Raw genomic sequence first — 26202 nt, 5'->3', positions numbered from 1 at the left:
CACTTTATTTAAAGGTCCCTGGGCCTTATAATAATCTGGGGGTTTTGGGCTAGGTGATGTACAAAGAAAGTAGGGGACAAGGGAATCAGTATGGGCCTTTAAAATGTGGAAAACACAAGGAAGAAAATGTGTGTGCAGGATGCCTTTGTTCCCATTTTATGCTGTAATATTGGAGACAGTAAGATTTGCACTGACGAGGAAAGTACTTTAAGCATCTGCTTAACATAAGCATCTGATTAATCTCTTGTGAATATGTATGTTAGTATCAAAATGAACTAAGATTATGGTGATTCATCTAAAATCAGACTGTGTCTATGACCCAGGCAGCAATAAAACCCAGATCTCCTGAATCCCAGTCCTGTGGTTTAGCAGCAGCAACAACCCAAATAAATATGAATCCACTGCCATGTATTGAAACACCTGTATCTCCCTGTCTCACTCTCCATCTTAAGTTCTGTAGAGTTCAACGAGTTTTAACTTTCTTATAGATAATATCAGGGTTTTTTAAAAAAACTTTTTATTTTCAGTTTTTTCTGTGATGGCGTGAGCAAGGTATGATCTAGTTCCAGTTCAAAACCGGCGTGATTAGGGTTAACTTGCACACCCAACCTGGCTGTGTTTTACAACTCGGTTCAGGTCAATAATTTAACCTCATTGTTGCAGAAGTGCTTAGAGTCACAGAACTTTAAGTCCGTTTGAACAGGGATGATTTCATGGGTGTTTGAGGGGCATGGGTTTACAAGTTTTGCATTAAAATACCTACCAACCTTTTAGTCAACATTTATTCTTCCACTCTAAGCAAGTCCTAATTCCCCCTTTTGGTGTTATTTAAAGCAGAAAGATTTCCCTTTGGATTGCATTTGGAGATGTTAAGACATTGCTTTGGCTTCATTATATATAGGGGTTTTAATTGATTTTGCACTATTACAACTTCTAAAATAATTTAAATAAGTATCAATACCACACATTAAGATGAAATATGTTTGAGATCTAATTTTCCCGTGGTGGTTGTTATGGAATAGATTTTTTTTTCCTTTCAAAATGGAATTTTGAGAAGAAAGTCACAGCAAATGAATGAACTCATGATCTTGGAAAAGTATAACTTACGATGGACTTTGGCCTCAGTAGATGGTAGACTACTCTATATGCATCTTGTTGTTTGGATTATAGGAGCCTTCTTGTGATTACTGTGTACTGTACTTGAAGTGAGAGAGATACTCTATGTTCAACTTTATGTTGGATTTCAGCTCCATAAAAATTAACATCTATGACACTGAAAAATGGTAAAAGCCTCTAGGGATATTTCAGATATAAGAAAGTGCAGTGAGCCTGTCTATATAACTGATCACACCTTAACTCAGAAGCTTATTCTGAAATCAATGCCACAAAACTACACACAACATCAGGGGAAGTCTTCAAATGAAAATATAAAGTCTAATCAGTGTTCAAAATCATAAATGCATGATCCTTTCTTCAGCTGAAAAGTCAGTTGTGGAATAATAACATTTTTTTCTTTTAATTTAAGGAACATGACCAAAGATAACTAGAAATTGATTCAGTTGAATTGTTTCCAAGGAGTCAAATAACTTATTTCTGTGGAGCTGCAGTTTAAACCTATGGATAGGGGAACTTAGCTGGTCAACACACACTTTCATATGAAACATAAACTCTTATAAAAAGGGAGTTTATGCACTCAAAATTCTCATGAACAACTTCTATTCCTTTCTAAATTCAGTTCAATATATCTTTTTTTTTTATTCCTGTTCTCCAGATTGTAAACTGAAACACTGATATATATATATATATATGTATAAAAAAGGAGAGAATTAAAAAAGACAGACTATCTAGTCCTGTTTTAGAGGAAATTCTGAAGCCTGGAGGCTGACTATAGATGCCTTTTCCAACTTTGAGGCTCAGAAACTGAGGCTATGAATTCAGACTTCTGAGCTGAACTACATTTTCTTAAAGTTGACCTTTTACAACTGCAGACAACAAACAATTTATTCGTACAATGTTCATATGTATATGTACAAACATTCTGATGAAGCCATAGCCAAGACTTAGGTACTGGAAATTCAAAGGAACATGTGAAATAGTTTATCAGAGGGTCTGAAAATGCTTCCCTACCAGTAGTTAAGGGAATTAGTCCTAAAAATACCCTTATGATAAAGCTTTTCATTAAATAAAAAAAAAAATTATAAGATAAAAAGTGTTTGTAACCATTTTAACGTATTCCTAAATTCAGAAGAATTTCTTTTTTATTCCCAAATGCATTCGAGCTAATGCTTAGTTGTAAACATGTGCTGAAGTTACATAGGCAACAATACATAATTAATTTTTAAGGGCTCTTGCTGAAGAGGTGTACTGTTCTGATTCAGCTCCAACTGTGGAAAGCCATGATGCATTTTTATTCCACAGTGAGTATCAGTCTCATAAATTCACCAGAAACCATTGTCTTTTTTAAATTTTTGTTAATGTGGACTAGCTCTTTCATTTAGGTTCTGATTCTACTGTCTGCTTATGTATTACTGTAAATCTGAAGTAACTTGAGTGAGTTACAACATTAGATCATTCATAAAACTATCAAAAAGATTATGCTGACTTCATCCTATATCCTGTATCTTTTCCTTGATGTATGTGAGCTGCATTAATTGATTAATTACTGTATGTTTATACCTAGAGATTGAAGTAGTTATCATGCTTTTGTAGTAACCAGTTCTCTTCTTCCTGATTCTTTTACTCTAGACAATAGAAGAAATTCAAAGTAAAAACCAATGACTGTATATCCTCTGCATTAAAGTTGCCATTTGGTGCTCTAATTAAAAAAATCTGCAAATTAGAAACATAATTTCAAACAAAATTTGATGGAGACCACTAAAAAAGCATTGTCCTAAAGCCTGAAGACAGAGATCATGTTCAGAAACAAGTCCTTTTGTCTGTGAATGAGTATATTTTTCATTCTTTGGAAATCTGACAAAGATACTTCTTGCTGACATTTACATTTCTGTTGAGCTGTATGAAAATATTCAACATAATTGCATACCGCACAGGCAGATCTCTCAGCATCCTGGAGTCCCAGTGTAAGCAACAGCCTGTCCTGCATCACAAGAAGAGAGGAAAGGGATGTAGGCGTTTGATCACACAGTGAGCACAGATCTATATGACAGTGTGACGAGGGAGACCCTCCCCTTGGATGTACCCAGGTGATACAACAGAGGAGGAGCTATGCTGATGCTGGTTGGGAATTCTGGGGTGCAGGACTGTTTCTGAGGGCAAGTCGCTGCTATAAGACATGGGTGACGTAGCTCCTGTGTGGCACCTCTATCTCTCTTGCACACAGGACTCCAGGCAGTTGATGAAGGTGACTGGCAGGTGACATCTGGTGCATGGTATCTGGGGAGAGGCAGAATGCTGTTGTACCAATTTGTGAAATATTGTCATCATGGTGAGACCAAACGAGTAACAAGAGTACTTGAGATGTGTTGCTCTATGTGCATGGTTTTTAAGCCTGGGAGCACTATTCAGTCATTTAAGTTTTTCCTCAAAAGCACAACATTCTGTTCTTTTGCAAAAAAAAAAAAAATAGCTTAGGACCCATTTGTACTGTCTCAAGGCCCTTAGTGCACTAATGTCTTAATAGCCTTGACCAGCCTCATCTGGGGTTTCACACCATACCCTCTGCCTGGAGTTCTGTTTAAAGTCAGCCCTGGATCTTCAGTGTCTGCTTGAGTTATGACCGTGGCTGTCCTCAGATGAGCTACAGCTCTGTCTGTGCCAGGCCAAGGGCCCCATCGATCGGAACCCATGGACTGATTTCTTGGTTTGGCCTTGGACCTGCCTTGTCACCATGGACCTTCCCGGGGACCACAGACCTTTGTCTAGCCCTGGTTATTCCACTGGGCTTGATTCTGATGTACATAGTGACTTCCTGGCTTGAACTCAGACCTGCCTCATCACCTCAAAATTGCCTGATGATCTCTTTTTTGAACCTGACCACCATCCCTGGCACTGCCCTGCTTGCCTTGCTTGAGGACAATGGCACATGTCACCTGTCTGGTGAAACCCTACCCTGCCAGCTGTGTTATCACCCCCAGCTCCATGCCCTTTGTGCTTCAGCGCCAGGAGTTTGCAGCTTCCTGACACTCTGTTTGCTTCTGCTGTTCATCAAGTCTCCCTTGTGTGGACGCAATGAAAGCTGTTATATAACATGAAGCTGAAGTTTCCTTGCTGCCTTGTAATGTATTTTTGTTAAGTTGTAGGATTTGAACCAGAAGTAGGAAAAGATAAGCTATTGGGGTGAACAAACCTCAGCTGTGTATTCATACTTCTTCTTGAAGTACAGTTGTGTCTTTTATTGGATGCAACATATACAACTATTACTTTATTGCTCATTTCTATCACACCAAGAACTTCTGCTGTTTTATTTTTATACAGTCTTTATAAATTGGCATGTGGAGGTGCATGTGTCCCGTCAGTGACCTTTAAGAAAGCAGAGGTGCCTCAGCTAAGTGCCCCAAGTTAGACAAGATGAGTCTGGATTTGAGAACTTTGTGTCATCACCCACTGCATGTCTGAAACATCTCAGGAAGTAGATAGGCAGGTTTTAAAAATCCATCTTTTATTAATTTCAATTCTGTTCATATGTTTTTGTGCACAAAAAAAACCCAGTTGTATTTAAAAGTTGGCTGTAAACCTGGTATAAATGTCTTGGCTTACCATGACTGCTGCTCCCATTTTGTATTTTGAGAGGATGCTTGCAACACAAGAAAATCAGGCTACAGATGTTTGAGTTCCTGTGAGCGCTCGTGGCAGAGGAAACTAGATGTTTAGGGTGTTTCCAATGGAATAAAAAGTCACTGCAAAATGTGTAGACACAAGGGAATTTTTAACCACTGTTTAAAAGCCTTGCCTAGAGTTGTTCACAGTTGTAAAATAGTGACAAATCGCTACTAATAGCTTTTCATCAGTGCATCCTGTGAAACACTGTAATGCCACTTTACATAATTGAACTGGAAGGTTGTCTAAAATTCAACTTCACACTGTTCTTCCAAGACTATAGATTTAAATTTTGTATCCTCAGTGTTCAGATTGCATAGGGCATGTTTGGAAATTCTCTCTTAAATTGTGTATTTTTTCTGTTTATGTTGTAACTTATCTGCAAATTTCTTTCAAAATAAAGTCTTCCAAAATAACCTATCAAAATAATACCTTTAAGTATTTATTCCATAGTGAAACTCTGTGCTAGATCTTAAAAAAACTGTATAAGAAATAACCATACTAATGATAGTAACTTTTTCATTAGAAGTCTACAGAAGTAGAACAATGTATTGGACATTGCATTTAACAGAGTTAATTAGTGTACAATGGTTATTTAATATGTTAATCAAGATTTAATCATGATAAAATAGACTAATCTTGCCATTATTCTGCCATTATAAAAGTGTAATTGAAATAGATTGGAAAAAAAATACAGTACAATCTTGTCAGTGTCTTAAAAACTCTGAGCTCAGAAGCACTGCAGAGCTCTGACAGACATTTCAAAATTAGTTGTATTTAATAAAAGTAGATTTAATTCAGTTGGTGTTTTACATTAAAACTAAGAGCCACCCACTTGACAGAAACAAGCTCAGGACATAGTTCTGCAAACACGTTATCTCCTTCAGCTTGATTTTGTAGGGAAGAGTCCAAACTCTTGGAAAGTCCAAATCCTTAGAAAACTTCAGTCAAATTTGTCGGAGGAGTAGCAATTCTGAAGGAATGAGGTGTCTACAGGCTTCTGAAGTGTATGGAAGTGGAGGGAGTTGATACTAGCAGCTATGCTGACAAAGTGACTGCAAGCTAAACTCACACATCAGACTCTTGGGAATCTGCATAAGAGAAAGGCATCATGAATGCTTTATGGAGTGCTTTCAGGTTTCATTAGACATTAGAGAATCTGACCACAAGTACCAGTTCATAGGAATCCAGGCCCCATTAGTTTTATTCAGTTACAGAAAAAGTTGTCTAAATTTTGCAGCAAAGACAGTTGATGGTGGGGCTTTAATCTTGATAGATACCTTGATTCTGCAGGCCAGCATACTTACCACAGCTTGCAATCATCTGACTTCAGCTACCTCTTGGATTATCTTCTAAGGGAAATCTAGGCAAGGATGCCTTTCCTTTGAGGTTCAGTTAGATTATGCTAAGGATGCATACTTTGGACCCAGGCCACGAGGGGAAAAAGGGTAGAGGACCTTCAGTTTATTCACAGCCAAGGGACAGCATATTTCATTAGGAAGGGAGAGGATGCCTTCTCACTTAGGTATATAGTAGCCAAATTGTATCAGCAGCCACAGTCTATGAGTAACAGTACCAATTATAAATTTGTGATTAAAATCAATTATTTTCATTTCCCTCTAGCTTCTGGGGCAATCTTCAGAGTTCATGGTTTTGGTCTATCCTCTGTAACCAAGGGGTTATCAATATTTTAACTATCTTTTAAAATAATTAAGTCTGATGCATTCATGACTTCAGGGTTGAATCTCTAAGAAATCTGTAAAAAAGGTACCTGGACTTATGCTCCAGATAACAAAAAATTTGGAAGCACAGATAACTGTATTGATTTCACATCTTTCACTACTGTAAATGAGTAAATCAGATTGGTTACAACTATTTTTACTTTGTCTGTAATCCAAAATCTTGTTGATTTCCAAGGGGTTTCACACTTTCAAATGCCTGTGAATGTTGTTAGATGTCTAATTAAGTCTGCAGAAATATTGTTCTTCCGAGATCATGAAACTCTTTTTTTTTCCTATTAACTGCCTTCTAGAAGCTGTGGCCTTGATTTCTTTTTTCCTTTATTTTTTTTTTTTGTTTTGTTTTCCCCCTATTGGTAATGGTGTGGTTAAAATCATACCCCGTTAAATTTTAGTTCTGGAGAATAATTTCATGTAGACCTTTCTGTTAGAAACGTACTCTCTTGGAAGAAATACCCTGCACAGGAGTTTACAGTACTGTGTCTCTTAGCAAAGAAAAGTCAGGTTTAGTGAGGCAGTGTAAACTGCTCATTTACTTCTTATCCCTTTTGATATGAGTTGTGCTTTGGAATATTTTCTGCATTCAGTTTTGTTCAAATCTGTTAAAGAATCATTCATAGTGATGAGATTAAAATAATTGCTGCTGACTTTTACGATGTCTTTTTAACAGGAGGACTAACAAAGTGCGATCAAAGATTTCTGATGTAGGGTCCAGTTTGACCTAAGAGTGACTAAAACAAGCACCTGAGCCAAATTGAGTTCTGACACAAGTTGTGGTACAAATGACATGAACACTTTGCTTTTAGTAGTGAGGAGCCCTTTCTTGGAATGCTTAGCCATAACAATGGAGAGCTTCGTGTTCTTTTTTCCTTCATCTCTGCAGTTCTGGCTACTACTTTGATGTGACTGCACAGGAGTTCCAAAACTTGTAAGTATGCAGAGAGGTTCTCTCTGGACAACTGCATCAGCACTCAGCAAGCCAGATAAGTAAAAAAATGACAGACTTTTTTTCATATCTTATTGAGCTCTGGGCTAGGTGGACCACTGTAGTGAGTCTAGTAGAATAAAAGGAATTTTCAGACTGAGTTGGAGATGAAATTCCTCCAGTTTAATATCATCTAAGTTCAGAGGTGTTGAACGCAGGGTATAGTGTAAAGAAACTGAAGTTGACACAGAGAGGGCAATCTGTCTTGCACATGGGTAGTTCTGATGTCCAGGTGACTGGGATGATAGGCTGATTTCAGCGAGTATTTTACTGATGGAGGTGTTTTACCTTAACAGAAATTAGCTGAAGAACCACTAGCATTACTTTCTGCCATTGGAACAGCCAAAAAGGTCGTAGTAAAGCTGGATGAAGAATGTTTTTCCTGAAAATTTTGTGGGGTTTTTTTTGTTGTGTTTTGGATGAGATCTTTGAGAAGGTTTTTGTTTGGGTTTTTTTTGTTACTGCTTTAAGTTTAGATAAGGCATATTTTAGCCTGTGAATCATTATCCAATTTATCCTTCTTGTCATTCTATGAAGTGCTAAGATACTTCAGCTGCATAATTGGTCACTTGAATTACATGGTGCTATTTTTGTATCTAACAGCTCAAATATAATAAGTTGTATATTCTGTGAGCCTTGAAGATCTACTGGACCTGTCAGAATAATTTGATGTATGGGCTTTTTGGGTTGTTTCTTTGTTGAGTTTTTTTGGTATTAATCCCAAAAGGAAGCTAGAACTTTAAAGCTTCCTTTTCCCTACAAAAAGAATTTAATTCACTGTATAACACAGTTCTGTTTTGTGATCAACCAACAAAAGTACTGGGCCCCAAATTTTTTTTCTGTAAATACTAACATGAAGGAAACTTTCCTCACACATATGTTCACAAAAAGCAAGATCAGTTAACATGTTTAAAACCAAATTCTATTCACAACTTGTGGCTATTTTTTTCCAGTGTTAATTCAAGTTCTCTGTTTAAGGTATGATTGTTTAACTCTGTGCACAAGTCTTGAATGTGACTGTGGCAATGAGATGGTGAAATCTAATGACAATCTAATTTTGTTCGTTTGTTTATTTTGCCTCATGGCTTGATTCATGTACCATTATTTCAAGGTCAGCATCTTGAAATCGTTTACCTCTGAACTTCTGGTGTCTGAGAATGCAACACTGCCTTTAGAAGAGTGCTAGGACCAAGCAGATTTTGCAGGAGTATCAGTAAGTCATGGCATGGGAAGGGCAGTGTGGCAGCAGAAGAGTTAAAGTCACGTGGAACTGGCAGTTGCCTAAGTGATCTAATTCCATTAAACTGGGAACTTGTGACACTGTTCCTAATGGCATAGGGGATAAATGAAATGGATGACCACTGTGTAACAGCAGATCAATAATTGTCTTTAAAAAGTAAATACAGTCTCCAACCACGTTTGACAATAACTGGAAATGATTCTTTGGCTGCCATCTATTTGCTAAACCCAATGTGAACTGTCAAAGCTCATTAGGGCTAGATACAAGGCAGGGTGCTGGGCTATCTCAATTAGATACAGTCAGCAAGTTGTTTTTTTTGTTTTGGTTTTAGATTTGTTTGGTGTTTTTTTGTTTGGTTGTGATTTGTTTGTTTGTTTGGTTGGTTTGGTTTGGTTTTTTTGTTTCGTTTTTTTGCTATAGTGCCCATGATTAACACCATTCAGCAAAGAACTCCTGGCCAGCTGCGCAGGGGCAATTTTCTCTTTTTGGGATACTAGTACGAGACTTCCCACCTTTCAAAACAACAACGGTAAATTTTTTTTTTTCCTTTCTATTATTTTTTTTTTTTCAGGTGAAGTCAGGCAGCGTGATTTAAGTCCTCGCTGCCTTGCATATGATGTGGCAAAGAAAGTGTGTTCAGCTTGGCTTTCTTCTACCGAGCCCGCAGCCAGCAGCATCCCGGTGTTGAGAGGAGCGGAGCGGGATGTCCGCGGTAGGTGGCAGTGTGGGCGTGCGGATGGCGCCCGCCGACCCCTCGCGCCAGAAACGAGCCAAAAAAAAATGGCTTTTTGGCTCAGAAGCGTTTACTAAGCGAGCCCTTCGCCGTGGGATTGTCAGGCCGCCAGGTCTCTTGAAAGATCCAGCAAACCGCAGGTGCTGCTCTACAAGTGCGCGCTCCGACACGGGGCGGAAACCCTCTCGGAGGAGAGGGGGAAAGGAAAGGGGAAAAAGAACATATGTGTGCTATTCATTTATTCAGGGCCACACAATCTGCCAATCATTCTTTACATCACTCGGTGCCTCGGGAAAAGCTGCTCAGAAACAATCTTTGTTACTCGAGAGAACCAGGCTTGTGCTTTTGCGCCACTTGGAGAGAGCATAAAACATTTTGTCCCTTATGAAACTCAGCACACACAAATCGATTAGGAGAAGATCTGAAACCTCTGACCCTTGCAGATTCAGACCAATCCAAACTAAACCCTCCCCTTATTCTTTCTTCCAGTCACAAATAAAACAAAAATAAAATAAAACAAGCAAGGAGGGAGAGGAAAGAAATCTGAAATGACAGCCCAGGCTTTGGAGGAGGGCTGTTTGTCTCAGCTGTAGGGTTAGGCTGTCTGGCTGTAAAGAGGCTGTGTGTGTAATACACCTTGAACAAAGTCAGAACAGGAGAAACAGTTTTTTAAATTTCTTTTTTCAATTAAAAAAAGCATGGCTTTAGCAGAAATTACACTGTAACAATAGGGAGGTGAGATGTTCCTTCCCAACCTGACAGAAGAGACTAAGAAACCTGTCTCATGGAATGGCAGCATGCACTTGGATTTGCAGCAAGATCTACACCTTGGGAAAACAGTGCCGCTTCAGCATAGTAAATAATGAACAACAGTCAATTTGGACTTCTTTTTAGTAGGGGGACTAGGCAAGGGTTTTTAAAAGATGATACGGAGACTCGTGAATGAAACAATTTAGAATGCCACTAGAAGAAGGAGATTTATTGTTCCCACAAAATCCAAGACCTATGCTGCATATTTTTGATTATCATATATTGATATCTTATAGTTAGTTTACTTAAAAAATATCATTGCTTATAATTAGGCTGGGGTATATTTTCATTCAATTACTGAAGTAATTAGATTCATAGCTCTTGGTGAGCTCATGATGAGGACAGGGTGGGCCAGAATTTATCCTGCAATACTTTGCCTACAGAGGTATAATAAACTCTTTCTCATTCCTTTTTTTTTAGGGTTTTTTGTTTGGTTTTTTTGTTTGGGTTTTTTGTTTGTTGTTGTTTTTTTGGTTTTTGGTTTGTTTTTTTTTTTTTTTTTAATTGAGCAGCTATTGCAGGAATCAGGATTTTAAAATGTCTTTACCTGGATTCAGGGTCACATCTGTAAAGTGGGAGTTTTTGAGAATCATCCATAGTGCATGGTGGAAAAGTAATCCTGGACTTGAATCTTTGCATCATTCTACATCTAAGGCTAGTGGAAGTGGGGAGGAGTGCTAGAGGAAAACCAATTATTTCTAAATGCTGGATATCCCTGAAATCAATAGCCTTCACTGTCCATGTGTACTTAGAGAATAAGTTAATAGGTTTTGCATGTATGCTTCTGAAGGTCACGGGTTTTTTCATCTGGAGTATCTTCTGCCCTTGACAGGAATAGACTGCATAGAAGGTTCTTAACCAGCAGCCAAAATAGAGACTCGCATGTTTTTGTAAGGTTAGCTATACATCTGTTTTGGGTAAAATTGTTGCAGAAATGGAATTTGACCTATAGTGTTAGGCTCCTTGTGTGATTTGTTTGGGCTGTGCTTATATTCGGTTTTGTTTATGTTCATCTGTGTAAATTCTAAAAGGAAAAGCTACCTTAATCACAAAGTGTGCCTGTCTACTTTTCTATCTGCTGGATGAAATCTGAAAATAAGAGAGGGGAAAAAAAGGCATTTGATCATGCCAGTGAAGGAGACAAAAGCCTTCCAATTCTGGATACAGAAAGGTTTTCTTATTCCTTTTAGTGATGGGCTAGTCTCCAAAAACCTGTGAAGTGTTCAGTTTGCATAACTGCAAAGGAATTGGATTTGGGAGACTTCAGAGAATAAACTCTTTGTGTCTTTGTATTTGGTGTGGTCGGCAGTACCACAAGGATAGTCTTTCTTCCAGTCATTTGGCATTTCAGCTTCCTGTTCTGGTTCCATGTCAAGTTGAATGATAGTGAAAGAAAAGGTCTTAAAGGGACACCGAAGAGAGAAACTAGAAACAGATATTGAATTTCCATCTCCACTTAGCTTAAATCACAAGGTCCCTCTTCAAAATTATGTCTTTGAAGGGACTCCTTATGCACAAGTGGATTTTCCCTATCTTGGAATAAGTGGGCAGTCACTCTGGCTAGTCAGGGAACAGAGGACAGGCTAACCATGTCAGGACTTGAGTGGTAGATGCATCCATGATGTTAACCCATAGTTACTGCATTCCAAATTTTACTTAGTTCTATCTTTACTGATATCTTTTGATATCTTTATCTTAAAAAAAAAAAAAAAAGGATGTCAGTTTCAAGCTGGATGGGATATTTGGCGAGATTATGGTTTTACCCCAGATGATTTTCTGACTTTTGCTTCTGTTTGGTCATTTTAAACTAAAATAAAAACTGTCAAAAAATCTCCCCGTTTCCTCATGTGTTGGACCATCTAAGCTGTGGAACACTGTAGGGGTATTTTTACACTACCTGCCTTTTGGTTTGACTACTTAAAAGTTGTGCTGCTGCTCGGAATCTGTGAGCCAATTCAAGGAGCTTGTCTCACTGGCTGTGAAAAGCTGGGTGATGTAAGTTATCTGTCACTCACAGGTGGAAAGCACCTTCCAGGTGCACAGGAAGGACTGTTCACTAAGGCACTACTGAAGGGTTGCAGAGCTTACTTAAGCAGGGTGAGCACCTTGCAGGGTAAATCAGAAGTCCTTGGACGTAAAAATCTTTGAAAATCCGTAAACCACACCTGTACATACAAGCCTCTCTGAATAGCCTCTCATTAAAGGAGTCTTAGACATATATAGATATAAAGTTGGCATAGATATTTTTCCCTCGAAGAGCAGCTTCAAGGTATTAGGAGATGGTCCATAATTTAAATATACAGCAGTGAACAACAACCAGTCTACCACTACAAGCCAGAGTGCAACCAGCCTGTTTGAAATCAGTTTGCACTCTCAGTGAAAATCTGTTTGGCACTTGTTCATTACCCTTTTTAACCCAAAGGAGATTATTCACTGTTTCCTTTAATGTCATCTGTTTAGTTTATGAGGAAAGACTCAAGGAAGTTTTTCTCTAATTCAAAGCAAACAGTGTGCTTATACACTGTCTGTCCTGGGGAGCGTGCACACATCAGGTGTTGCAAGGCTGGAAATGATTTTCAGAATCAAGAAGAAGGAGAGGGAAATGTCTTCTAGAAAGCCATAGCTGTTGATAACTTTTCATCTCTAACCTGTTGTAAAAATCTGATTGAAATTAGACCCATTATGTGGTATATTGGGGTAGTACACTATCAGTTAGTTAGCTCTGGGTTGCTCTTGAATTGGTAGAAAAAGATACGTTACCCTAGAGGACAGTTCAGAGCATCTTGCTGCAGGAGCCTGCTTTGTGGTCCTGTGAGAGGAATGATTTCTTTCTGCTGACAACTGGCCCAGCTGACTGTGCTGTCTAAAGTTAGGCTGTTCATACTCCCTGCCTGTCTCCCTCTGGTATGTAGTAAACAAGAGTCCAAGATTGTACTGAATTGACTCTTCATCACAAATTTCAGCTGTGACTAGACCGTACCTTTAAAATGCAACCTTTGAAATGCAACATTTCAGCTCTTACTATCATGTAAAAATTTCAAATAAATGAATAATTGGTAAGAAGATGGTAAGCTTAGGGATGAGGAGGGTGGAAACAAATTTTATAATTATGGTGTCAACGAGATTAAATTCACACTGGCTCAATGATGGTCTTTTCAGGCTGAGAAGAAGTATCAAAAAGCAGAATCAATATTATCTGTATTGTTTTTGATAGATTTGTGTCTAATATCCTAATGAAAACCTCCAACTGGAGATTCCACAATCACTCTAGGCAATCTATTTTAAGGCTTAACTGTTCCTACAGTTAAAAAGTTTTGCTGTTGTCTAAATCTCACCTGCTGAAATGTAAGTATCTTACTACTTACCCTGCCAAAGTGCATGACTAGAATAGATTGTTCCCCTCCTTCCTTCTTTCTTTCCTTCCTTTCTTTCTTTTTCTTTCTTTCTTTCTTTCTCTCTCTCTCTTTCTTTCTTTCCTTTTCTTCCTTTTTCTTCCTTCTTTTTCTTTATTATTTCTTTCTTTTTCTTTCTTTCTTTCTTTCTATCTCTCTCTTTCCCTCTCTCTCTTTCTTTCTCTTCTCCTTTAAGAGTATGAAATACTTTTTTAGAAATAAATTCTAGGCACTTGATGTGCATATTCCCATTGAATAGTTTGCTACAAAAGCTGCAGTGTGTTTGGTTTAGTCATGTTATCCTAAATGTTATGTCCCCTATGTATTTTTTGTATGCTTTTTTTTTCACTGTATGTGCAGACTGATCCACAATCAGTTTCTGCAGTGACTTTGCTCACAGTTCCATTCTAAACTGCCATAATACCATATTCCCAAGGCATCAATAAATCTGATGTATTTTGACTATTTATCTTGTAGGCAATAAATATCTGTTTACAAAGTGCATTTTTTGAATTCACTCAAATTACATTTGGGCTGCTGCAATCTTGGAAAAAAAGAGGCGCTAAAGGTTTGATGCGGGAGAACATTGCATTTAACTTCAGGGGAGAACTAAACTTGTGATTCTGTCATCAAAGGTGAAACAGCAAAGCCCTATTTCTTGCTAACGTTAAACCATTTATTCTTATTTCCCTGTCATTTTTATTACAGGCATTCAGTCTGATGCTCATGACAAAAAAGTTCAGACATGCTTAAAAATGAATTCGTTGCATACCTAGTGTAGAAAACTATACTTTATGGATGGTAGCTGGAGGTGACTTGTGGTTTACCACTGATTATCAATTATTTAAAAAGAAATGTATATAATTGATATTCAGAGCTTATAACATCAGTATTTATTGGAACATACTCTCATCTCTGTTTTATTTGTTGTTATAGGCATGTAGATTAACCCAGGCATATGACGCTTTGTATCTTGATAGGCCTAACAGCTCTTCATTTACACTTGATCTGTCAAACTGCTATTTATGCAAATATTTTTTTAAAAAATTAAGTTATAGTTGGGAGTGTACTTTTGGAGATGGCATGATGAAGAATAAGTTCTTACTGTCTGATAACATAATATTTCCCCTAAGGAAAAGGGTAGTTCCTTAATCAATTAATGTAAATAAGACTTACTCAAGTGAATGATGCATGAATATAAAAAGCCAAATTTCTGAACCTGTATGAAGTGTCAGTATAAATTCCTCCCTCTCTTGCATTCATCTACAGTAGCAGAGAACAGGTATTCCTAAACCAAACCTGCTTTGATTCTTTTAAATCAAACCCCTAAGATTCTTCTGTCAAATACCACACTTAGCTTTTTACTGTCTGCCAATCCTCAGCTGAGCAAGTGCAGCAACTTACCGTGATGTACGTTGCCAAAGCTGTGAAAACTCAGTATTTGCAATGTGGACTTCAGCTATGGTCCTTGTTCATGATCTGTGAGGCCACTGCAGAATGTCCCATCTTCCTGTTTCCCTACTTTTTTTCTGGTGGTCATGAGAAGAGATTTGGTTGGGGGGCTTGTGCTTTTTTGTCTGCTTGTGTTTTTTTGTTTTTGTTTGGGGTTTTTTGTGTTTGTTTGGTTTTTTTTTTTTTTTTTTTTTGGTTTGGTTTGGTTTGGTTTTTTTTTCCCTACTGTACAAGTTACATTGCTGATAATTGTTAGATGTCTAATCTCTCTAAACGTCATGGCAGTAGGTGAGTAAAAGAAAAGCAATTTTACTGCATCGCAATAAAGTGAAAAAGTGGTCTTTTGAACACTGTGTTCCCATGTAGCTCTGCAAACCATCAGAACTATGATGTTCAGCAACTAAGATCAAAGTGGGAAGATGAGATTTAGCCACAGTTCACAATGCCTGTGATCTCAGAAGTAAGAGAAGAGTTGATATTTTTGGCCTGCAAAGTTTTTATATTTAGAAGTTTAAGGAACTAATGTGTGATCAAAAACCCTGTAGTGTTGAATTTATAGAAATTTGTGTTTAATATATAAATCAGCATTCCTTCTGTTTAAATGTGAAATCTGAACTTCAAGCAGAAACTAAAGCAAAACTCTGAGAAGGTGCTGAATAGTTCATGTGGTGTACTGTAGTGTATAGTTCAGCTCGTGAACTTCTCTTCGGAGGCTTTGGGGAACAGTTGTTTAGGCAGCATATAATATCTGAATTAGGTAAATGCTTCCTCCTCTGCTTGATGTTTCAGGTCCACGCTGCTGCCTATATGTCTGCAAGATAAGACAAAATGAATCTGGAGGGTTTGACTTGGTACATTTAGAGTTTTACATTTAGTACACTTATATTTAGTGCATCTAGAGGACATTTAGAAGACAGCTTTCTACTCTGATGATTAAGACTTGTGACTCTGTCATAGGATAGACATATTTGGTATTTTGTTCTTTGCCTTGCACATTTCCCTCTCCTAGATTAGATATTTCCTGGAAATAATGGCTGAAAAGTTGGACTGCAGAGTAGTGGAAGATGAATGCTCAAGTGCAGAGGAGGAGAGGTGAATGGGGAGGAACCATTCCCTTCTGTTTTTGTCTCACATACTGGATTTCTCTCTGAGCAGGTTTCCTATCAGATACTCAAGAAGAGCAGCTGAGGATGGACCCCATCCAAAACTGGAGTAACTGAGAGGTTTATTGGTGATTTCAGTGGAAGTTCAATCATGCCTTACAGTTTACTGTCCATTTGCAAAATCAGTGTGGTTGGTGTGAGCATGTCTCTTCCCTCTGAATGCACTTGGAAAATGGCAGATCTCCCCCAGCCAGCTTGTTACCTGAGTAGTCTAGACTGACGCAAATCAAAGGATGTAGAATGACACACATCAGGTTACAAAGCAGAATGGTAGGACTGAGAAAAGCAGGATGCCCAATACATGCTCAGGATACTACTGAATAGATAATATTCTTATGACTCCTCACTATTCCTCTGTTTCTGCCAGAAAACTTGACATTTTATCTGCAACCTGGTTGATTTGTGTGTCTAGCTAATGTATTAACAAACAGTGAAAAGTGAAATATTCCATGTAGTGATCCTCTTGCTTACAGTGCAGATTTTAAGTACTTTAGGTTTTAGCACTCCAGTGTGGCACACTTATAAATCATCTGGCTTTTATAATGTGATTATCAGGGTCACTGGAGGTGATTTTAATGGGCTGCTGAGTGTCACTAGTCACTATGGAATGTTTTGCGAACATATGTGCAAAACAGAGATCTGGACAAATAATTTTGGAACAAATTACTTGTAACCTCTAAATCCACTTAAGTGTTCAAATGCAATAAGCAACTGCTAGGTTGGTTGCTGCAGTTCTGGCACTGACCTTGGAAAGTTTAACATGCAACTACATCTAAGCTACAGTAAATTAGTCTGTTCTATGTTTTCCAAATTCCAGCACAATGATGGGATATAATTATTTCAGAAGTTCTAATGCAATAGCAATAAAAAGTAATCAATAGCATAAGGGTATCTGCTAATTAAATAAAATATAGAACATCTGTGAATATCTAGATAACTTTTTGGCCACATGTCTTTTCAAAAACTGATTATAGCTGTTAGGGAAAATATCTGCCAAGAAAAAAAAAGGCAGGGAAGTAGTTTACAGAAAATGGACATAATGCTGAGAGCTGTTCTGAGCCCTGTAATAAGTTAGGTTCAAAATATGAATGATGAGACATGGTATTGCCCAGTCGGGTACTCAGCAGTCACAGGCCATGCAACATCCTCTTGGGCATGTTCTTAACAAAGTAAATGGCCCCTTCTTAACAAGTATTAAGAAGCGAGATTTTGGCACTTTCCCCGCATCATTAGACCTTCCTAACTTGTAAGGTCTAGGTGCCTACCTGTGAGATGCAGATGTAACCAGGTATCTCTCATATCATAGTCTATTATACCTTGCCCAGATTAACTGATATGTCACAGTCACTAAGAATGCTGTGATATATCATGCCTAGATAGACATGTGCTAACAGCATGTGCTATATGTGCTACATATCATGATATCTGTGAAAACCCAGCAATCAGTCAATATAGTGTCAATATTGCCTTGCCTCATAGTAGGCTTTTATTTTATTTTTTGGAGCAAGAGAAAGAAGAGTGAAAGTAATACAAAATTTGAACAATCTCATGTTATTTGGGTGAAGGAGAAATAAGATAGTGTCTGAGGGTCTCTGTAAGCTGCCTGTGTTTGGGGGCCTTTCACTGAGGGCATATTCAGGAAAAACTACCTCATAAAACTCTTAGGCAAATCATAGCTATAAATCATAGGCAGCAAAACAATTTCCCCCAAGCCAATGGCAAATCGTTGCTATATCTTGAGTGTAAATTACTAACAATCAGCAACACACCTAGGAAATGGAGCAAGTCTACAGTATATTTACGATTTATCAGAGCTGAATATACTTTTGACAGAATTTAAGATCTCCAGAAAAACATAAAGAAATAGGTTTGTTCCTCAGGTTGTACTTACCTACCTTTCCTGGGGACCTTACTGCTGGTGCAGGAGCTGCTCAGTGCTACCTTTTTTATTGCCCCTTCTCAAGTCTGAGGTAGTTTGGGATTTTTTTTTTTCCTTTCATCAAGGAACATGATCTGTTAGACAAGATAATTAAATGTGTATGGGCTAAATTCTATTTTTATTTACAGAGTGTGCAGTAAATCTGAACTCACTCCAGTGGCTGCAAGGGAGTCATTCTAGATTTATGTTGTTATAAATGGGATCAGAATTTGACTTGTATAAATGAATATTAAAGAGGGAAAAGAACTGTTCATGTTCACACTTCTAGCCCCTGGCAAAGGCTAACTTAACATCCTTAGCCTTCTTCATTGAACATGGAGAGGTTCGGTCACCACTGCTCTTTAGCAATGATTGAACCTGACTTTGGAGCTTCCAGAGAACCAATTATGACTATTAATTAATAGTAGTATTAATTATAAAAGCTTGATGTGTTACTGCCAAAAGAAGTCTAAAGTAATTCTGACTATTTCTGTTTCTGCATTCACCTTTGGTAAAACTAAGGATCACTTCTGTGCGTCAAACACCTTTTCTCCTTCCTAAATTATACTTTCCTTTCCTGTTGATATTCTTTGTCAGTGAATGGCACACTGACAAACAGGTGATGTGGATATTATTATGTAAGAAGTCTGTATTTTTTGAAAACTTAGCCAAGTATGCTGCTCAAGGTTTCATGCCGCTCACTTGTCTTGATGTCTCGAAAAAAGTTCTGACTTAACTGTTAAACATGAAGCTTTTACTAGGATCGGCCAATGGTTGGATATACAGCATGGCAGAGTGCTGAATTATTTCATACTTAAGGTTACATATTCCCCATCTTTCCTCTAGTATGGTGGAGAGTGAGAAGAACGAGTTTAACATGCATTTCTGGTAAACATTTTTCTGAAAAGTAATCTTTTTTTTTGGACCATGGTAAGTCAGTCTCCACAACCAGTCAACCGTAACCAGTCTGAGAACTGTGGATTGTGACTGAAGACTTTTTTCCCCCATCCTGTGATTGCAGGAACATAAATTAAATTTATTTTTTCTCTCTCAGTAAAAAAAGCCTATCTGTGAGAAATCAGGGAAGCCAGATATATCCCAGGTAGCACTAAGGTTTGGAGAAAGATGGGTGTTTTTACAGAACTCAGATCTAAGTGGCTTTACCATCTTAAGCTCTGCCAGGGGAACTTTAGGTTGGATATTAGGAAGAAATTTTTTACAGGGAGAGCAATCAGATGTTGGAATGGGCTGCCCAAGTAGATGGTGGATCCACCGTCATTGGAGGTTTTTAAGATGAGACTGGATGTGGCATTTAGTGCCACGGTCTAGTAACCATGGTGCTGTTGGATCAACTTTGGATCAAGTTTTTTTCACTCCTGACAAAGAAAGGATCCCACAGTAGATTATTCTGCAGTCCCTTATTTAAACATTAGTTGTTATGTGCAGTAACTCCACACTTTCCAATTTTTAAATATAAAATAAGACAGTGAGTATGCAATACTGGATATTTTTGTTTTACTCTTTCTGGGTTTGTTTGTTTTTTTTTTTTGGTTGTTTTTTTTTTTTTTTTTTTTTTTTTTTTTTTTTTTTTAGGAGACTGCAGTGTGTCTCTTCTGTGATAGCATGTGCATATATAAATTAGGTGCCTTCCAAGTAACACCATATTATAAAGAGTGAATTGGTAGCTGATTTGTTCAGAGGAAGACCTAAGATGCTACACTGGGATAAAGGAGGTTCAGGCATCTGATTCGGATACTTTTTCAGATAGAGAAGGGCGAGGACTTACCATTGTAAGTGATACTTCCTCCCTTGGATTTTCACCCTACGACTTCCCCACAGTGTGACTTAATGGAACCATGATCTACCACTTGCTCACCTGTGACTTTTCTTCAACTATAGACTTTTACCATTTACTGTAGCTGTAGACTTGTACCATTTAGCTGTGAGTAGCCTAAAAATGAAACACTGTATCTGAACTTGTACAAACTCCATTTGATCTTGAATAAAATTGTGACAATAGAAAGCTTTCTTATTTTTTAAATGAAGAACAAGCATGAATTCTCTATAGGTTTTTCTCTCTTGAAATAGTTTGGTTAGTGCATTTATAACATGGAAGTTTCTGAGCATGACACAAGCCAAACCATGAATAAAAACTATAGGTTGACAGAATAATGTCTTTTTGTAGAAAACAAATCCTACTTAATTGCAAGTGATCACTAAATTTCACCCGTTTATCCTGGTGTGATCTCGGTTCATTCCCACACCAGAATTGCAGTTACCTTATATACGTTGTCCAAGATTGTTTAAAAGGCTCCTCTTCAGTTGCCTCCAGGACTTTCATTTGGGATTCCAAAACAATCTGAGACATGATAAACTGTTAAATAAAGTTGCAAAATTAAACGTATTAACATGTGGGGGAAAATATCCCTACTGCATTGAAGGTGTCCTTGCTTACAGTCAAGCAGATATTCTTTCATATTTTTGCAATGAGAGTAAGAAAGTAATCAATTTTTAAATTAAACCAGTAACAGGAAGACTAGCACTTTGTCGAAAGCTGTTAAGTGATTTAGGAAATAAATTCACCTATCCAAAAAACCTTATTAGGGTTCAAATTCCAATGTTTATTCTACTTGTCATTATCCGTTAATGTATTTCCTTATACAGGCAGAACAATCAACCCCTGATGTCACGTAAGTCAGTAACGTGTCCAGTAGCTATCCTACAGCTTTAATGTACTGTGTGAGCATTGGAGCAAGTTTCATATTTTTTTTTTAAATCACCTAATCATTTCCTAGGCAAGTAATAGAGAAAATGTGGTATATTTTATATGAGTAAATAAATCGAGTAGTTGGCGGGGGGAAAATAATCAGCTGTCGGGTCCAATGCACTTCTGAAATATAACTCTTAATTCTTATCTTTACTTGAGTCTTCACTCTCTTTGGTAGCAACATGATTTTTGGGTAACTGACCCTGAAGGGTAATTTTCAGTTTATCAGTGCACAGAAAAGGATGATACTAGAAATATTTAATTCTGAATTTGGTGGCTTGAGTCAATCTGGCGCTATACTCAGGTACCTCTGGTCTTACTTTCAATTTGATACACCGCTTTTTGATGTTTCACACGTACTGTCAGAGTAGCAGGTATTTCTTTTAAAGCTCCTTTTGTATGAAGTGCAACTAATATAGTTTTCATCAGATAAAAACTTGGAGTTCTGTAAGTATGATTCTCTGTCATCTCAGAGACCATGAAATCAATGCATCTTTTTGTGTCAGTCATTTTAAGTATTTGGTATTTCTTATACTTGATTTTGATTGAAATTCTATTCACCAGCAAATCTAAGTAGTGATGTACTAAACATTTACATAAGAGATTATATTTGGAGATGCTAGAACACATGTCAAGAAATAAATACTAAAATCTTCTAGCATTCCTCAGAAGTCCACTTAGTTGCAAAACGCATTACACAACTGGCTCGGTGATACCATACTTGTTAAGAAAAATATGAAGCTTAAAGTTATTTCTTGGACTTGCTTCATAGCTGTCTTTGGTGTGTTAGCATTTAATTTCTTCCTTTTCCTCTCCTTCTCTAAGGTAGCAAGCTGCTTTCCTTGAAGGTGGCAGATCCTAGGGTAGAGAAAAATGTTGCCTGTTGAAACTGCAGCTCAAGAGGTACTTTGAACAAAATAACATCTTTGGAATTTACTTTCACAGTGCAAACTGTTCATTTGAGAACAGTCAGACACAGGTTACAAAATCAAATTCCTACAAAGTCTCCCAGAAATTCCTCAGGATCTAACTCCTCAATATCTGTTGCTGAGATGAGAGGTTGGACAACCTCTTTAAGGTGCAGGAGCAGAGGCAACAAGTGTTACTCTCAAAGGTAAGGTTATTTGGGGAAGTTGTTGGAAAGAACACACGCTGATCTCCAACAAACATTTTACTATCAGAAGTTCTTATTTGTTCCCATGAAGGATCAGAGCAGACAGAAGGAATATTATGCTGAATCGAATGATTCGCGTTATCCATCAACTCTAATATATTTACTTCAAGCCTATGTAGTTAGCAGGACCATGTACATGTACCCTACAAGTGTTTTTGTGCTTTCTTTTATATCCGGTGCTGGTAATCAAGGATGAAAGGTGATGATTCCAGATGACAGTTTGAATTACCAACTTTTGGAAAGGAATCAAATGCAAGGGCACCTCCCCCACTTACCCTTACCCACTCCATAGCCTCTGCATTCCCATTTTATTTAGCTTAGTTGTTTTTCCTTGGTTTTTTTTTTTTTTTTTTTTTGAGTGGCTTGAGGTTTTTCTGTCGGTGGTTTGTGGGTTGTTTTGGTTGGTGGTTTTTTTGTTTTGTTTTGTTTTTTTTTTGGTGTGTGTGTGACTGTTATTTGGAGTTGCCAGTGGGGTTAATTCCTTGGCTGTTCTGTCAAATGCTAGCTTCTAGTACAGATATTTGTGTATATATGAACAACTGTTTTTTAATAACCTGCCAAGAAGCTATAATCTTCCATTGCAATCCCCCGGGATTTAATTAGAATGGTTTTCCACAGCCTGACATGTTTATGGGGCATAGGTAAAGAGACAGTTCATAAAGCTGTCAATTTTCTGAGAAATTAAAGAAAAATTGGGCTGCTTAGTGCCTTGGCAATTCCATGCTGCTGATACCAGCATTGCAAACAATGAAATCAAAGGCAATGTAACAAGATACTGATGCATTAGAGATGGGGAGGGTTTAAAATTATATACAAAGGCATTTGTCAATTTGAATTTGAATGCATAAGAGGAGAAATATGGAAAACAAAATATGAACTCCAGTAGCTGCACATTAAACTGCTCAGGTTTAAACAGTGCAAAGCTGAACAATAGTCTCTTCATTGCTTTAACAGTAGCTGTAACTTTCTCTCCTAGGGCAAGTGAGAAGGGATGAAAACTGTGAAAGGAAGTAATTCTGGACTATGAAAACACTAGCTACAGATTTCTGTCTTCTTTGCTGACTGGAGTCTGAGGATGCTTGGTCATATAATGAAAGGGTATTTTCTTAGAGGTACATAGCAGAAGGATTCCAAGTCTCTTTGAGACTGTTACACACTGGCAATTGAAAACAACCCAACTGCCAAATTCTGTCCTTTTTCTGTTTAATACATTTTCAGTTTAATACCTTTTGAGTGTATCTGAGTTTAGCTCTTTAGTGTAAAATAGAAACTCCCCTTCCTCATGGCTCTCATGTATGATTGTTTGTTGAAAAGGAATTAGAGATGCCATCTCTGCCACTCCTGAAAATCACCTGTGACTTCACAGTAAAGTTAAATTGGTGTGAAGAGCAGTGAGCAATGAAAGTTTGGAACACGGTTTCAATAGCAGGGCAAAATGTTGTTGAGGAAGCTCTGTAGTTGAGTTGGCATTTAAACTGAATTTTATTGGGATGATTCATGCCTGTGTTTAGTATCAAGTGTACACTTCCATAATACCCTTTAATATTACTGAATATAAGATCAGATATCTGTGTCATCTTTGTCATTCAATTGGAATAGGTTTTGCCTAGTTCTGGGAATTATATTTTAGCAATAAATATTGACAGGCTGTGAAGTGTTCAAGAGAAGGCCAACAGATAATGCCAAAAAAAAGGTTCATAATGTACACCTCACCATCAAAAACCTTTTAAAAAATGGTGTTGCTCTTGGTTTTCAGAAAAAAAAGAAGTTGGCAGAGGCACAAAGTGGTTTTCTGATGTATCAAGGACTCATCTCCAGGTCCAGTAAAGTCGTGACAGGAAGCAGTTTGTTTATTTATCAACACTAGAAGGGACTTTCTAGCTGTAACTAAGTTAATCCCTTGAATACCGTGTTATGGAGTCTTTGCCACTGGAGACTTTCAAGGAGGCTGGACAAACTCTTGTTTGTACGTTCTACCTGCTGTAGCGCAAAACAGAGGACTGTTCTAGTTCTATTGTTTTGCACTGTACTTTCTGATAATTGGAGAAGTAAGAGGACACATTCCAGACCAATAAAATGTCATTAATGAAGGGAAAACCACATAAGGGTGTCTACTGCACAGCAGTGACTGTGCTCTGCCACCACAGATGAGGCAGTTGGAAACACAGCTGTTACAGAAGAGGTGTTCAGGAACTGGTAAGGGAAGCATGTACATTTGTTTTACCTAGATCTTGGACTATGTGTTAAGCTGCTCAGGTATAAAGAGTGCCAAGCTGAACAGTAGGCTGTTCAAGGTATATGGACTAGACTCCATATTTCTCCTGAAAGTAAACAGAAGAGTGTGACATTTCAGACTGATAGTGTGTTGACTGTCTTGACCTACAGACAAGTCCCCTGTTACCTTGTGCTCTCTCTCTTTGTCAGTTTGTCCACATACTCGTCTATTACACACACTAGCAAGACAGTGGAACGTCTTTCATGTCTGGTATTTGTTCATGCAATACAATGCAGTGTGTAATGCAATAAGACCCTGCGCTGGAGTCCCTAGGACCATTTCAGCAGCAATCACAATTAATACTGTCAGCATTTACTCTGGATTAAATATCAGTATGCCATTTCTTAATCTGCGTCATTTTATCTTACTCTGTGTCCATATCGTTTCCTCTTTTGCTCTCATTTATTTATCCTCATTAATATTGTATATTAATTTAATATTAATATTGTAAAATATATTGTAGAAGCTATCAGATGCAGAGTTTGTGTGATGTGCTTCTTATAACCATAAAACACCTTAGGGAGAATACTTTCTCAGCCCAAATTTCTCCTTCTTGCAAGATTATTTAACTTCCTATCTTTTTCTCATTTCTTTTTAGGTTCTTACCACACTTACTAGGTTGGTGGGTTTTTTTTAAAGCCACTATAAAATAAAAGTAACCAAGCCATTGGATCTGGGTTTTTTTTGTTTTTTTGTTTTTTTTTTTTGCTGGTGTTGTGTGTTTGTTTTTTAATATTTATTTCTACATGTACATGATAAAAAAGGGAAAATAAAAGTTTATGAGCAGAGAGACCGAAAAAGAAAGGAGTGTAAGTCAAGGAGAGTCTGTGCTATAGGTCAGCAAAGAACACAGAGATTGAGTGCAGATCAAAGAAAGTTAAAAACTATTTGACAGCATTTGATTTAGAACAGCCATGCTGAGAAGTGTCCTGTAATAATTTATCCTACCTTTCACTTGTAGATTGCTGAGCTGTCTTGAAAGAATTCAGAGACTGTGGAATGCAGCCGCTCTTTTCATTTATGATTTGAGAAAATGGGATGCAATTTAACGTGTCAATGTGTGATCAAGGTGTCACCCTCTATCAGGACAGTTCTCAATGATTTTCTACAAAAGCCTGTGAACTGAATCTTCATGGAAGAGAAGTTTCTCCTATGCTTTATGAGACTGACTGAAGAAAGCTTAGGGTAAAACACCACCATATAGAATTGTGCCTCCTTCTGGGACTGTTTCATTTTGTAGATGCTCTTTCAAATTATGAGTGCTTTTGCTGTGGTGGAGAGGTACTATGAAAATGTAATGAAATAGTCTGTGCTTAAGGTTAGTGTGATTCAAGATCTGTATGTTCTGTGTCTTAGAGATTTGTTTCTCATCGGAAATGTATGTTAGAACAGTGATGTTTCATTGAATGCAATCATGTTGTTCCTGAATTGGGCCCCATGATTCATTGCAGAGGCAAATTTAAAGCCTAAATTATTGCATAGAGGAAGACAAGCTAAAATGGCACTCATCAAGATTGAACTGTACTGTCTCAACTACAGGAATATTTGATGAGAATTTTACTAGGGTCCTAAAAAATTCTTACAGGGACTTATGCTATTAGTTTTTCAGGGCTGCCTAGACATCTGTAGCATCTACTGCAGAGCAATGTCCCTGCTGGTGCCACACAATCTGAATTCACATGTCAGCCCATATCCTCCAAAAGCATGATTTTGACTTAAAATGAGAAGACCTCATAGAGTGTTCTGAGATTTGGGGCTTTTAGAAGGACACCAAATGG

The sequence above is a fragment of the Manacus vitellinus genome, unplaced genomic scaffold, assembly GCF_001715985.3.
Source record: "Manacus vitellinus isolate BGI_N305 unplaced genomic scaffold, ASM171598v3 scaffold_39_pilon, whole genome shotgun sequence".
Lineage (NCBI taxonomy): Eukaryota > Metazoa > Chordata > Aves > Passeriformes > Pipridae > Manacus > Manacus vitellinus.
This window is presented reverse-complemented; position numbering follows the sequence as displayed.